This window comes from Piliocolobus tephrosceles, chromosome 6 (assembly GCF_002776525.5).
Source record: "Piliocolobus tephrosceles isolate RC106 chromosome 6, ASM277652v3, whole genome shotgun sequence".
In the NCBI taxonomy this organism is placed as follows: domain Eukaryota; kingdom Metazoa; phylum Chordata; class Mammalia; order Primates; family Cercopithecidae; genus Piliocolobus; species Piliocolobus tephrosceles.
In genome coordinates this window covers 8,452,371-8,467,359 of record NC_045439.1, presented here as the reverse complement: position 1 = coordinate 8,467,359, position 14,989 = coordinate 8,452,371, and the positions used below count along the sequence as shown (strand labels likewise).

The following is a 14,989-nucleotide window of genomic DNA, read 5'->3' as shown; positions in this document are numbered from 1 at the left end:
ATTAGTGGGACCTTTCTATAATAGTAGATCAGCACAGGGAGCTGGGACAGTGCTGCCAAAACTGAGCCAGTCAGAAAGTTAGTTGCAATCTCCTCTGTCTAGATGGTCAAAATGATTAGACTTTCTTTGCTGATGTGGAATGATTGAAGGCAGATCCACATTGCCAGTTGTTGATTGATGTGTGCGTTTTGTCAATTCACTCACTGCATGAGGTTTCATGTCCACTCAGTTTGGCTTCTTAGGAAACCTTTGAGTGCCAATCTCAAGCAAAGGACCAGACAAGATTCTATGCCAGTGAAACTGTCCCTTAAATCAAGTCAAGCAGTGAAACTGCTTCTACCAGTCATGACTCATGACTTGGGCTTTTGTCTTTCTTTCTTTCTTTCTTTCTTTCTTTCTTTCTTTCTTCCTTCCTTCCTTCCTTCCTTCCTTCCTTCCTTCCTTCCTTCCTTCCTTTCTTTCTTTCTTTCTTTCTTTCTTTCTTTCTTTCTTTCTTTCTTCTTTCTTTCTTCTTTCCTTTTTTTTTTTTGAGATGGAGTCTCGCTCTGTTGCCTAGGCTGAAGTGCAATGGCGCAATCTCGGCTCACTGCAACCTCTGCCTCCAGGGTTCAAGCAATTCTCTTGCCTCCATCTCCCAAGTAGCTGGGACTACAGGCATGTGCTGCCATGCCCACCTAATTTGTTGTATTTTAGTAGAGACGGGGTTCCACTATGTTGTCCAGGCTGGTTGCGAACTCCTGAGCTCAGGCAATTTGCCTGCCTCGGCCTCCCAAGGTGTTTTTATTTCTTTTGTGTTTACTTTTGGGGTTGTTTGTTTCTTTGTGTGCTTTTGTTGAATTCAGACTTAATATTGTCATCCTCTCGGCATTGACTCTTTTGAAAGGTAAGATTTGCAGACTTCTTCGTCAGCTTTAGGCTCTAGGGAGCACAGAGTTGCTGTGCCAGTGAAGAGCCTCTGTGGGTTCTGCTTAGGCTCCAGCTAGAAGAAGCCTAGGTTATTTTTGCTGCTTGCTGACTATGGTGGCCCTTTTGAAGTGTGAGATTGAATATATGCCCACATCTGGTGGAAGGTGTCTATATGTTCCCCTTGAGATGATCCTCTTGGCAAAAATAAGCCAAGATGAAGGAATGGTTTTGTGCCCATTTCTTCAGCCAACTCTACTTACATGTTTATCGTGTGTCAGGGATGATAGGAAGGACTAATGAAGAATAGATTTATAGGGAAGAGCCTCTGTCCTCGAGATCCTTGAGGCTGGCTGGTCAACATGAGGATGACCATGCAAGAGGCACCTTCTGTGGGTGTGAAGTGGTCCAAACTAGAACCTGACTGAGCCTAAGTGGGATGTAGTAGTTATGAACTCTGACTTTGAGGTCAGACAGAAAATGGGTCCCAACCTCAGCTCTGCCCTATTTTAACTAGGTGTCCTTGGACTTAGTTTTGCTATGCAAATATTTCTGGGTTTGAATTTTCTTTTCTGCTATAAAATGTAAGATCAGGTAAAGTCTGAAAATCACTTAGCTCACAGCCCAGCACATAATTCCTGCTGAACACATGTGAGCTTTGTCATTACCATCACTATTATTGTTGTTATTACTATCATCATCATCCTCATCGTCATCTATATTTACTGAATGAGAGAAGCCATCACAATAAAAGAGATGATCAAAAAAGATTTGGAAAGACTGCCAGGGTTTGCCAAGGTACCTGAAGCCAGGAACTCCTCCCAGAGAAAAGAAAGAGTTTGTGCAAAGACTCAGAACTTTGAGCATGAGCTGGGCTATTTTCTGGGATTAGCAATAGTAAAAATGACTGGATTTCTTGATTTTTTCTGGGTAAAAGGTGTTGGTGTACGAGTCTTTTGAGGACCTAAGGCATAAAATAATAGACGGTGGTCAAACCATAAGAAGTCTTGAATGGTATGCTATGAAGTATTATTATTACTCTGGAAATAAGTAGAAGTTATGGACAACATTGGATCAAAGTTTAGCATGGCTGCCGGAATGAAATCTGGGTTAGAGGGGAGCTTGGAGACACGTATGTCTAGAGAGTTCAGGAAGGATAAGGTACTCAACGAAGCGGGCTAGCACTAAAAGCAGCCAGTAAAAGGAAATATAAGAAAGTTGACTAAGGTTTTCCTCCAAGGGCTGTAAGATGGACTTTACCCCCTCATACACCTGAAAAAGCCTTTGCCTTCTTTAGTTCATGAAACAAATTTGCAAGAAATTATATAACTGCAGGACTGAGTCTCAGCTGACTGCAGATTTAAAATGGCAAATTCTCTTTTCTGATGTCTCAGTTTGTTGGCCATGAGTGGACTGAATCCCATACAGCCAGGAGAATCTGCTTCCAAGGTTTACTCGCCCCTAGCAAATGACATATGCAAGTCCAGATCTCTTAGAAGATCTGAAATAATTATTTGGAGAAAAGAAAGAAAAGAAAAGGAAAGGAAAGGAAAGGAAAGGAAAGGAAAGGAAAGGAAAGGAAAAAAAATGTATGATTTCTTCCTTGAGTACTAAGTTTCCTGGTTCTATTTAAAAGAGATTATAATTTAAAAATGTACGCCCCCATCTTTTCAGGAAGATTTCTACTGTATAATGTGACAGACTCCTGAAACATTGCTTTTAGTTTATTCAGAGCTGGTGCTAAGAATATGAAGATGAACCAAATGTTGTTCTTGCCCTTGGGGAGCCTGGTGTCCAGTACAGGGCACAGACATGGAAGTGATAGATTGAAGGTTTTGTGGTGACAGGAGTGGGCACAGAGAGGAGATGCATCCTTGTCTGCCTGGGAGAATGAAACAGAGCTTTGCAGGAGGATGAAGACAAGCCGTCTATGTCACAGTGGTGGAGATGCATTTGCCATATGGTGACCATATTTTCTGAATCAAAAATCGAGATGCATGATCTGACACAGGGTTTGACGATGGGACAGAATTTTTGAAATCAAGGCTGTCCGAGGAAACCCAGGACATATGGCCGCCATAACCAATCATTACTGTGCACACAGGGGGCATGGTTTGATTCACAAACAACCAAAGCCAGAATTCAGGCAGACAATTTATGTCAATGCTTGACTCCATATGTGGCAAACTATATTTTCTGACCCTATCTATTGGCCTGGCCATGGCTGGACACTTATTCATTCAGAGCAATCCTAAACAAAGTTGGGCATGCTGGAATGTAGCAGACTTTAGAAACTACCTGGTCCAAACTGCACCTTACCACGCCAGTGGAGAAACTGAGGCTCAGAAAGGGGAAGTGACACCCTCAAAGCCATACAGAACAGAGCTGGGTCTGGGTGCTTTTCCTTCCCTTCACCAGGGCTGGATTTGAGGGACACATCAGAAAAGCCCATGAATTGAGAGAAAACCCGACATGCCAGCCTTGGTGTCACTAAGGCCACAGTCAGCAGATTCACTCCTGACTGAACCAAAGTGTCATATTTGATGGCCTTGAGCTCAGATCTCTCCAGAATATTGATGAGGCTGCCAAGCTGAATGTGAGAATGCCAGGCTGTTTAAGACGCAAAGGAGGTTGTTGTAACACGATTTGTCAATGCCAAAGAGTTCCAAGGACTCTGAGTCTTCAACATTATATTCTACTGATCTTTCTCCATTGGCGGTGAAGCTATAATGAAAAGAGAAAGCTCATAGAAATAGAGTGAGGTATTCACGTATGCACTTTCGGGAGAGAGAGCCGAGTCCCAGCTGGACAAGTGGAAGATCAAAAGTCCTCCTGCCTTTCCCCAAGATGGCACTGGAGAGGGAACCCACCTGACAGCTACACCCATTGATCTTGAATCTCTGGTCGTTCTGACTTGGGAAGAGGCTGAGCTCCAGATGTACATGCTGCCAAGAAACACTTGGTGCCTTCACAGCCAAAAAAAATGTAACACGCCTGCCCAGCATGTGAGAAGGGCAAAAAAAGAGAAGTGGTTTTTCCTCTGGGGCTGACAAAAACCAGCCCAGAACTCTGAGATTAAAATGCATGACAGGCTTTCTCTCCCTGATGCGGGTCTGGACTGGAGAAATAATTTAGAAGAACTGATGGAATGACCTGTGCTTGGCATGCATGCCTTTTCCTCTGGAATTCCGGCATAGTCCCACCTCTGGGATCCAGAGCTGGTTGTGGGTATGTGGTCCAAGCTGGGGATCACTCATGTGTTTTCCTTCCTTTCCTCTCCTCTCCTTTCTCTTCCTTTTCTAGTCTTTATTTTTCTCTACTTGTCTCATTTGTTGTCTTTTGTCTTTCTTCTCTTTTGTCTTCTTTTCTCTTCTCTTCCATTTCTTCCCATCCCTTCTCTTTTCTTTCCTGCCTTCTCTTCTCTCTTTTCTTTTCCTTGTATTTCTCCCCATCTGGGATAACATATTGCTTTGTGCCCAGATGGTGTTGGGATCTGAGATGCTCTCCCAGCTTACTAATCGTTCTTAGCCATCCATTCATATTTTCATCCATCCACCTGTCCTACCCATCACCATCTCCTGCCATCCTCCCAACCAAGCATTTATCTATCCTTCTCTTCAATTCACATCATCAACAGGCATTTCCTGAATCACCTGTAAGCACCAGGGACCCAATAATACCCTATGGCAACAGAAATAAATATGACTTCGACCTGGAATTTGAGAAGTCACCCAGTCTAGGAGGCAAACTTATAATTATTATTCAGTAAATGTTTGATAAGGGCACAGCCTTCAGTCCATCAGTCTATTCTGTGCAGTTTTTTTTTTTTTTTTTTTTTTTTTTGTATTGTTAGAGATAAGGCCTCGTTTTGTTGCCTCAGCTACAGTGCAGTGGCACTATGATAGCTCACTGCAGCCTTGAATCTGGGCTCAGGGGATCCTTCCTCCTTAGCCTCCCAAGCAGCTGGGACTGCAGGCATGTGCCACCATGCCCAACTAATTTTTAAAAAACTTTTGTAGAGAAGGGTCTCACTATGTTGCCCTGAATGGTCTCAAACTCCTGGGCTCAAGTGAACCTCCTGCCTTAGTATCCCAAATGCACTGAGATTACAGGCCTAAGCCACTACACCCAGCCTCTGTGTACTCTTTAGGTGAATAGGAGTTAGTCCTCTGAAGGGGAAAGAAAACCCCAACTCTCGAAGGAGCACATAGGAGGTGCACATAGGGTGACGACGAATTGTCCTGAATTGCCTGGAACTGAGGGGATTCCTGGGATGCAGAACTTTCAGTTTTAAAGCCAATACAGTCTTAGACAAACCAAGATGAATTGGTCACATTGTGTATGCATTGGTCTGTGTGGCAGGCATAATAACAGCCACCCAAAGATGTCCAAATTCTAATTTCTGGAATTCTCAAGTATGTCGCCTTATAGGCCAGGAGGGACTTTGCAGATGTGATTAAGTAAAGGATTTCAAAATGGGAAGATTATTCTGGACTACAAGTGTCCTTATAAGTGAATGAAAGAAGGGGGTGCGAGTCAGAAAAGGAGACATGCTATGGTAGCAGAGGTTAGAGTGATGCAGTTGCTAGAAGTGCCCCACAGCCAAAGCAAACAGGTGACCTCCAGGAGCTGGAGAAGGCATGGAACAGATTCTCCCCCAGGGCCTCCCAAAGGAACACAGCCCTTCTGAAGTCTTGATTTTAGATCCATGAGACCCATTTTGGGCTCTGACCTCCAGAACTTTAAGACAACAAATGTGTGTTGTTTTAGGCCACTAAGTTTATGGTAACTTGTTACAGCAGCAATAGCAGACTAATACACTCTGCTTTCCAAAAAATCCCCTAAAGACTTGGATGCAGGTTGCCTTGCTGTCTTTCCATTGCCCCAGGGCAGATTCTGGTTTCTCCCAAAATACCATTCCTTTATTAATGAAGGAGGCAGTGTGGGAAGTATTGAGAGCACATTGAAACACAACCATTTACTTATCATCCTGCTTAAGTTAGAGCATTAGAGTGGGAATCCAGATGCTTCAGCTGCATGTCTGGCTCGGCCTTTCCTTGCTCTGTCAGCTTGGTCTACCTCCCTGGAATCTCTGGTTCTTACTTATCTCTAAAATGAACTAAATAGTACAGAATTATCATCTCAAATGTATGAACTTTGGTAACGTTCTTAAGTGATCATGCATTCGTAATGTGTTTGTGACTGAGTCCAGAGCATATGCATTTTTTGGAGGGTGACATCACACCCAAGAGAATTAAAATGGATTCTTAGAGGAGGGGTTCCTACTGTTTCTATGTTTTAGAAACAGGTGTACAGATGATACATAACTGAATACACAGTATACCCGTGGTATGGAAGATTCATGGGGTGGTGACTAGGAAAATGTGTCCAACACGTCTCCTTTCGGGTGTGCTAATGGCAAAGAAAAAGGCTGAGAATCATTTGTCTAGTGATTGCACTACCTGTTGCTATTTGATAACGTGTGTTCAAGGGCATGGAAAAGATGATGAAGCAGAGGAATCTCAGGAACTTTCTGGAGTTAGATGAATATAAATCCAATTCTTCACATGGTTGTAGATCTGTGCCACTCTGAGATCAGTCTCTTTATCTATAACAGAAGATAGAACTCTCCTTAGGTGGTTGTTGTTATTTCATTAGATAAGACAGAGAAAGGTACAGATATACAGGCAAATACAAATTGGCACAGGGCCTGGCCTTCAATGATGTGTCTCCCCTTTTCTTCCTCATCTTTTTGCTCCTTACAAAATGTCATTGTGGAATCATTTCTTCACTGCCCACTCCTTACTGTTGTGCCCCCTACCTGACACATACTTTTGCTTGTAAATTGAATCAACATATGGAAACACCTAGCTTTATTTCATTCCCTGATTAGTGGAGTGCCACACATGTGTGTTTGATTACTCTGGAGCCCAGGGAGCACACAGCACTGGAATAGTTTGACCCCTTTGGCCAGGGAGAAAAATTAGGCCCAAGGGGTGGGCTGGCCAAGCTGCCTCTGTGCTGCAACGTGGTCACAGGGTTTCTCACACCTTTCATAAGGCCACAGTCCAAATGCAGGAGAAGCTGAGGGTTTAGCATGGAGGTCATTCCACTGGGTCAGCTTGTGTCATGACCAGTTTGTCATCAGAGACAGCGCCGGTGCTTTCAGAGACAGACTTTGTGCTTACCATCCCATCTTCCCACACTACGGAGTAAGAGAAGAAAAGAATAGTGTTCTATGGCCTGTTGCTGTTAGGATAAGGATTCCATGTCATGCTGTAGTGTTCTTTTAATGAACACCCACGGGGAGGAAAAATAAACCTCCAGGCTCAATAGAGGGGACAGAAAGGCTTCTTAAGGACATTTTCCCCTTTTAATCTGGCGAGCATCATGCACTGGAATTCATCATGTTTCCTTCTGCGCTTGGGCTGCCAGGAAACTCAGAGCCAAATTTGTATTATATTCCTAACATCTGTACAAAGCCTTTCTGATATTTTTTATGTTTTTATGTTTGATTTGTTCTTTGTAACTTTATCTTTTCAGTTGTTCCTGGTTCATTCCCAGAACCCTAGTGGGCTGATGTGCTCTCTGGGTAACATACACCAGTGAGTATTCCCAGAAGATGACTATTGCTATTCTCCCCGCTTCCCCCAGTTCTGAACCCACTAAGGATTCATAGTCCCACCTTTTTTCACCAAACATTAATGTCACACTTACATTGTGATCCAGAAGTCATGACCCACAAGGGACCACTTGGACCTTGCTTCTTATTTGATACCTAACTCCAGGAATTGCCTCTTTAAAGGCACTGGGTGAAAAATGATGGACCAGGCTCAAGGAAAGAAAACCCAGTCAAAGTTCAGGTAAAAAAATATGTTTTGACCACTTAATCTAGGTATTGTGGAAATCAAGATGCATAGACTGTCATTCTGGAGCCCACAGTCTCACCAGGGTGACACGCAGGGAACAGTTAGTGTAGCACAGTCCCCTAAGTGCTGTGGCAGAACAGGTGCAATGGAGCACTGGAAACAGGAGGGAGATCAATGTTGCAGATCCCAGGGAATCAGGCAATACTTCCTAGAGGAAGTGGCATTTGAGCTTAATTGTAAAAGGCAGGCAGTTGAAAACTCATGTCCACATAGAAAACTGCACACAAACATTCATAGAAGATTTTATTGATAATTGCTAAAACTTAGAGGCAATCAAGATGTTCTTCAATAGGTAAAGGAATGAACAAACTGTGGTATATCTGTGCCATGGAATATTATTCAGCAATAATATTGATATGGAGAAAACTTACATGCATATTATTAAGTAAAAGGAGGTTAAAAATCTATATACATTCTGATTCTAATCATAAGATATTCTGGAAAAGGCTAAAATATTGAGAAAGTAAAAAAAAAGATAATGGTTCTTAGGGGTTTGTTGGCAAGGAGGAAGGAATAGAAAAAGAGAGAGAGAGCGTGAAAGAGAGAGGGAAGATAGGTGTGCAGAGTGCAAAGGTGGTCAGTAAGAAAGGACATTCCAGTTGGTGGCAATAATAGAAGCCAAGGCATAATACTGTGAAAATGCAGAACCTGATTCAATCAGGACAGATCAGGCTGTGTTGCAGAAGCTAAAATACAAGAGAGGAATAAGGGGGATGAGGCCAGGAGCAAGTGGACCAGAGCACAGAAGCCTGAATTTTGTCCTTGTGACAATGGGTAATGTTTAAAATAACTTAAGCACAAACATGCGATGGCCACATTTATTGGTCACTGCCACCAAGAAGCTGTGGACTTAAACCTGCAGCTTTGCCTACTTCCCCTGCTCCTCTTCCAAACCCAGTCAATGGAGATTAACACGATCAAGTACACTTTTTAATGTCTAGTCTGTGAATATAGTTCATCAATGGTGCCCAGGAATGATGGGGCAGCCTGGAGCCAGACTGTATGACAGTCAATAAAGAAAGACCAAAAGTATAGCTCAGTGAAAACAGAAGCATTTACTGGACAAAGTGTAGAAAACTGCACATTCTCTCATTCTCTCTCTCTCTCTCTTTTTCTCTCTCTCTCTCCCTCCCCCCACCCCCACCTTCTTTCTCTCTCCTACCCTCTCACTCTTCTTCCTGCCTCCCCATAACAATGTTTTAGGTTTGGTTTATCATTCCCATGCATTGACAAAACTGAGGCTGATTGCCATGAAGCAATTTTGCCTAATGTCAGAAGAAAGTAAGTCCAGGTCATTGGGCCCCAAATCCAATGCTTTCTATTTGAACTGCTTTCTAATTTGCTAATCACCTCTGTTCATCAAATCTGAACTCTTTCAGCTTCTGCCAAAGAGGTCATTTATTGGCACACTGAATCCCACTGTGGAGAGGGCTAGAACAGGTGCGCCCTGGCCATCAGGTCACTACAATTATTATATATAGACTTCTGACTTCTGCATCCATGATCTCACAGCAGCATCAATTATTGTTACCCATATGTGTTATTAATAGCTTCCTAAGGCTGATATAACAAAGTACCAAAGCAGAGTGGTTTAGCAAAATAGAAACCTGCCCTCTCATAGTATGAAGGCAGAACTCGGAAATCAAGGTGTCAGCAGGGTTACTTCCTTTGGGGACTGTGAGGGAGAATCCCAGCCATGCCTCCCTCCTGGCTTTGGGTGTCTGCCGGCAATCCTTGGTATCCTTGGCTTGCAGCTGCCGCATTCCCGGTTCGGCCTCCATCCTCACATGGCCTTCTCTTTTGGGGTCTTGTTGGGGTCCGCGTGTTTCCTGAACAAAGGAATGAACACACAAGACAACACAAGACAAGACAAACATGGCGGCCGCTCCGAACGACACGCTCTGCTTTATTTTATACCTTCGTTTGTGGAATGTTAGCAAGTCGCCAGACACATTGTTGTTTCTCTCATCTTTCCCTGACTTTCTGAATGTCCAAGATGTTTACATATAAACAAGCCCCCAGGGTCTGCTATTTGCAACTGAGGCCAGTCTTGTAGGCTCCTTTGTCCTCCCTGTTTGCAGAGGAGGAATGCCCAGCTTCGTTTGCAAGAGCGGGACTATGATGTTAATGGGGGAATGGCCTGCTCAGTTGTAAAAGCAGATAGTCCTCTACAGGGTCTCTTCTATGTCTGCGTATGTGCAATCTCCCTTTCTTTTCTCATAGAAAGGACACCAGTTGTTGGGCTTAGGGTCCCCTTCTAAATCCAGATAACCACAATTACTTCTGCAAAGACCCTATTTCCAAATAAAGTCACATTAACAGGCGTGGAGATCAGGACTTGACCATATCTCTTCGGGAGACATACTTTAACCTGCTACTGCATAGACGAGCAAGAGGAGTTTTCACGAGGTTCAGTGACTCATCCCAGCACACAGCTAGGAAGTAAGGGAACATTAAGACAGAAGACCAGCTCCTTCTACCACAAATCCAGGCCCCTCCTGTCTCTAGCTATCAAGGTCATTATCTTTGAATGAAACCCTTGGTTTACAGACGTACATTTCAGAGCCAAGGAGAATCAAGGATGAGTTCCTTGGAACTTGGAAAAAGAAACACCTTTCTTATTCTATAGTGTGTTTATTATATCTTGCTGTATAACAAACTCCCAAAGACTTTTTGGTTTAAAACAACAAACATGTTTTATCCCCCAGGTTTTGTGGGTCAGCAATTCCAGGTTGCTTAGCTGGGACATCTGCAACCAGGTTACCCCCAGGCTACCATCAAGGTATCAGCTAAACCTGCAGCCATCCCAAGGCTTGACCAGGAAAGGGTCGGCTTCCAGGCCCACTCATGGGGCAGCTGGAGGGCTTGGTTCTTCCTGGGCTATTAGTCTGAGGGTCTCAGTTCCTTGCTTGTTATTGGGTAGAGACTGTCCTCAGTTTCTGGTCACCCGAGGCCTCCACAGAGCAGCTGGCTCACTCAGCCAGAGAAGGGATGGAAGAACAAAAGCATGTCACCATCTACTGTCACCTAATCTGGGACCTGACATCTCAATCATTAAGCCACCAAGCCTGTCCCACACTCAAGAGGAAGAGATTACACAAGGGTGTAAATACCAAGAAGCAGGGATCACTGGACATCACCTTAGAGATGGTCACCAGACAGAGCCACAAAAGTAGACCCTCCTTGTCTATGGACGGAGTGATAGGAAGATGTGAGGAACAGAGCCAGGGCAATCATTTCGCTGCAGTGCAAGTAGAGCTGGGGATTTTGAGGAAGGCATGGCACGGAGACTGAGGACAGGGCCCACACCAAGGGATACAGAAAGAACAGTCTTAGAAGAACCAGGTCCTTGATGACATGAGTAAGTCTCTTGTTCAGCCTCCCCTGCAGCCAGAAACCTGTGAAATGTTCAGATATAACATGAGATAATAAATGTCAGGGACAGAAAGTCCTAACAGAGGCATGACCCCACATATAAATATGGCCAAGGTAGTGAAAATAACCTCCTGAGGTTGTTTGCCTCTGGATACAAGCCGTGTTTATCATTCATCATCATTTGCTCACATGTGATTCATATCGGTACTGTGAGCTGGCCTGGGGTGACCATCCACAAGCTCAGGGCTGGGTTTCTGGCTGCATCCATATTTCCTTCATATGGAAGAACACCTCATATGTTATCAAGAGCCCCGAAGTCAAGAAGCTGATGAGGTTAAGGTCTGTCTACACCTGAGCACACAGCCAAAACCCCCAAATCCCAGGGACTATTCATTTCACTGTGTTCGCAGGTGGGTTTTTAACAAAATTAGTAATGAGATCTTGCCTCCAAATCCCTTTTCCCTGGTGAATTCACTGGGGGAAAATCAGCTGGTCTGGGGGGAGGCTGCGTGGCCTGTTTTTTTCAACTGATGTTGAAATTCTACCATCTCCCAGCTCTGCCCTTCCACCCGCACCCACCCACACAGAGACAACTACCCATTAACCTGTCTTTTCCCATTTCACTGAAGAATTTGCGAGCACAGGCTCAGCACCCACCCTCTCTCTCTGACTTCCTCAGACTCCATACAGCACTTATAGAAAGTCAAAGTGTAATTGTGGAGATGTATTTGTGCTCTGGCCTTTTCAACATTTTGAGAATCACACACTGTGGGCTCCCCCCAGCCCTGCCCTTCTCCCTCTCCCTCTCCCATAAACAATGTCTGATCTATAGCCTTTGAGGTAGGTTTCTGATGGGAATTGCAGGTGATGGAGCCACCTTCTGCTTCAGGGACCTCCCCCATTCCCGGGTGGACACCGCCTCCCCCACAACCTGCTCTGCTTCATGCATAGAGGGAAGCAATAACTATTCCCTGGAGATGCTGTATCTGATTCATAAGGAATAAAAGGGATTTGGGGGGAAGATAATAGGAAGGATTTTGTTTTGTTTTGTTTTTTCTCTTTTCACATTTTATTTCTAGAAGTTGAACGACTAGTTATCAATGTTCTGTTTTATTTATCTACTTTCAAAATTTAATGAATACTTCTGGCTGTAATTACCTAATTTTTATACTTCAAATGACTGGACACCTGTAGTTTGGAGCACATTGTATTCCAGTGTGATGACTTATGGTATCAAGTGCTGCGTACATATGGATTAATCAATAAGCAAATTCAATTCTTATGAGGTGCAGTTCATTGTTTAAATTGAAGAGGCATTGACAACAGGAGGGAGAGGGTTTAGTGCTACTCTCTTAGGATGAGAATCTACCATGAATATGTTTACTTCTCCTGTTGTTCCTTTATTATCCAGGGAAGTGGCTTAATCTTTTCCAAGTGTGGCCATTGTAAGCAGGCTTGCCTATCCTATTTAGATGCATTTCTTTATTTGCGACACAGTGTATGAGTAACCTGAAGAGGGGGTGTCAGTGCCCCCTCAAACCATTCAATTCTATAAAATGCCCAGGAGGTAAACATTGGAGGACTCCACTTCTAATAGGTGTGGAAAATACAATTCTACCCTCTCTAGATGTGGGTCCTGATAAGGCTAGAAAGCTCAGCTTTTAAAGTCATTGGTACTCTTTGGTATAATGACAACCACCGTTGGACTAAGTACCAATTTTAGGGCATGTGTCTGAGGCACTATGCCAGGTACATCACATACAAATTCCAATCTCACAGCAGAGTGTGAACTGGTATCTCCATTCTACAGATAAGGAGGTTCGAGGTGTGATAGACCGTATCACATGTGAAAGTTATGTAGTTAAATCAGAAATATCTCATATCTAAGCATTTTTTTCTGCCCACTCTATCACATTAATTTATTGTTTTTTCTCCTTTTATTTCTTTCCTTCTGGAGTACTCACACTAACCCTTCTCACATTCTGTTAGAAGCAAGGCTCATTAGAATAAGAAAGGCAATTGCCTGAACCTCACCATCTTTTGCTGGAGCTTACGGAGAGGCAGTCACGGACCTCTTGAGACCAGGAGGCCCAGGTACAGGTGATAAGAGCTCAGCTGAGACCAGAAAGGGCAGAAGGTGAGGACTAATGGACTCCCACCACCCGCCCACTGGAACCCTGGGGGCCTGGAGGCTAGGAATTGTGAGCCAGACTAAAAGAGCATTTTCGATTATCCCAGGAGAGAGGTGTTTAGACAGGACAATTAGGTCATTTAAAGTGACCATGTTTTGTGTTAGAACCAAGGGAATTCCTAGTTCAGCCTGCCCTGGCTTTCTTAACCTCACTGGGTAAAGACATTGATGAGGGAAGAGAGGAGTCTCTCCACAGCCTGGTGGCTCACAAGGTGTCATCTGAGACCTCTGTGGAAGGTCTACAATCAGGGGAGGCTTGTGGGCAAGGTGCACAGAGCAGGTAAGGATTCCTGGAATGCAAAACTGATGAGCGTTTTCATAATGTTAAATAGGGAAAGAAGAGGAGGGTCACAAGGTAAGACATTGTAAGCCACAGGATGTGTAAAGGCTGCTTTGATGAGGGAAGTTTGGACCACTCTGGGTGACCCACCTGAGTGAGAAGGAGAGCTGTTGGGGTGGGGCTGGTGGAGAAAACATCACCTTGCTAAGGCCATAAAGATGGCCAGGAGTTAGCAGGGAAGAGGCACGGGGAGGGCTTTCTTGGAAAAGGGGCCGTAAGTATTGGTATAGTGACAGTTTTATATTTAAATTTAAAGAATGTCTTGATGGATTTTCAAGGTGAGCTTTTTAGGCCTTTCCACCTTCCAATGTCCCCTGTTCCCCATTTTCCCTACAGATCAAATGACCAAATTCAAGCTGCTGTGGCATTTGACTTTCAAAGCCCAATAAATTTCATTCCTTGTTAATCTGTTTATTCATCTCTTAGAAATACTCTTTCCACTCCCACCCCAGTTTCACCTGGAGGTCCCATGCAGGAGTGCCTTCTCTCTGCTATGCTCTCTGACTGCTGTGACCCCTGTGCACCCAGATGGGGCCACAGTCACTCCAGGAAGTCTCCTGTGCTGGTCCCACATCTTTCTCTTCCTCTTTCAGCCTTCTCTGGATGCTAACAAAGCTGTTGATAGCTGTTGATGGTTTGGCTATGTCCCCACCCAAATCTCATCTTGAATTATAGTTCCCATAACTCCCACATATTGTGTCATGGGAGGGACCTGGTCAGAGGTAATTGAATCATGGGGGCAGTTACCCCCATGCTGTTCTCATGATAGTGATTCTCACAAGATCTGATGGTTTTTAAGGGGCTTTCCCCCCACTTCACTCATACTTCTCCTTGCTGCCACTATGTGAAGACGGACGTGTTTGCTTCTCCTATTAACATGATTGTAAGTTTCCTGAGTCTTCCCTAGCCCTGCAGAACTATGAGTCCATTAGACGTCTTTTCTTTATAAATCACCCAGTCTCAGGTATGTCCTTACAGCAGCATGAGAATGGACTAATATGGCTGTGTTCTGAGTCCGATTTTATCTGTTTTATGGGAGTGTGATAGCCCCAGCTGGGCTGCGTACTCTTGGAGCACAATGCTCTTGCTGTAGAATTCCTCAAATTCCCCAACAGACCCTAGACACCATGGATCTTTCCATAACACTCTACAATTAAGGGCTGGTTCCCAATGACTGACTCTTGAAAAATGCTAGAGTTTCTTCCATTAACAAAATGAAACAAACAATACCACTTAAACTTGACCATAATG

The 14,989-nt window shown here is 44.0% G+C and overlaps 1 long non-coding RNA gene across 3 annotated transcripts in view; it reads right to left on the bottom strand.

Moving 5' to 3' along the window:
- LOC111538143 overlaps positions 1-14,989 on the bottom strand; it is a 52,783-nt gene that overhangs the window by 27,790 nt on the left and 10,004 nt on the right. The window contains exons 3-4 of one of the 3 annotated variants that reach the window (XR_002730233.1): positions 6,954-7,108; positions 4,625-6,511 (exon numbers count right to left, since the gene is read on the bottom strand). The exons of 1 other annotated variant lie outside the window; for it this stretch is intronic. This is a non-coding gene — a long non-coding RNA (uncharacterized LOC111538143). Of the gene's footprint in view, positions 1-4,624; positions 6,512-6,953; positions 7,109-14,989 lie in introns of those variants that run through there. One more of the 3 variants, XR_002730234.1, reaches the window with a different exon arrangement.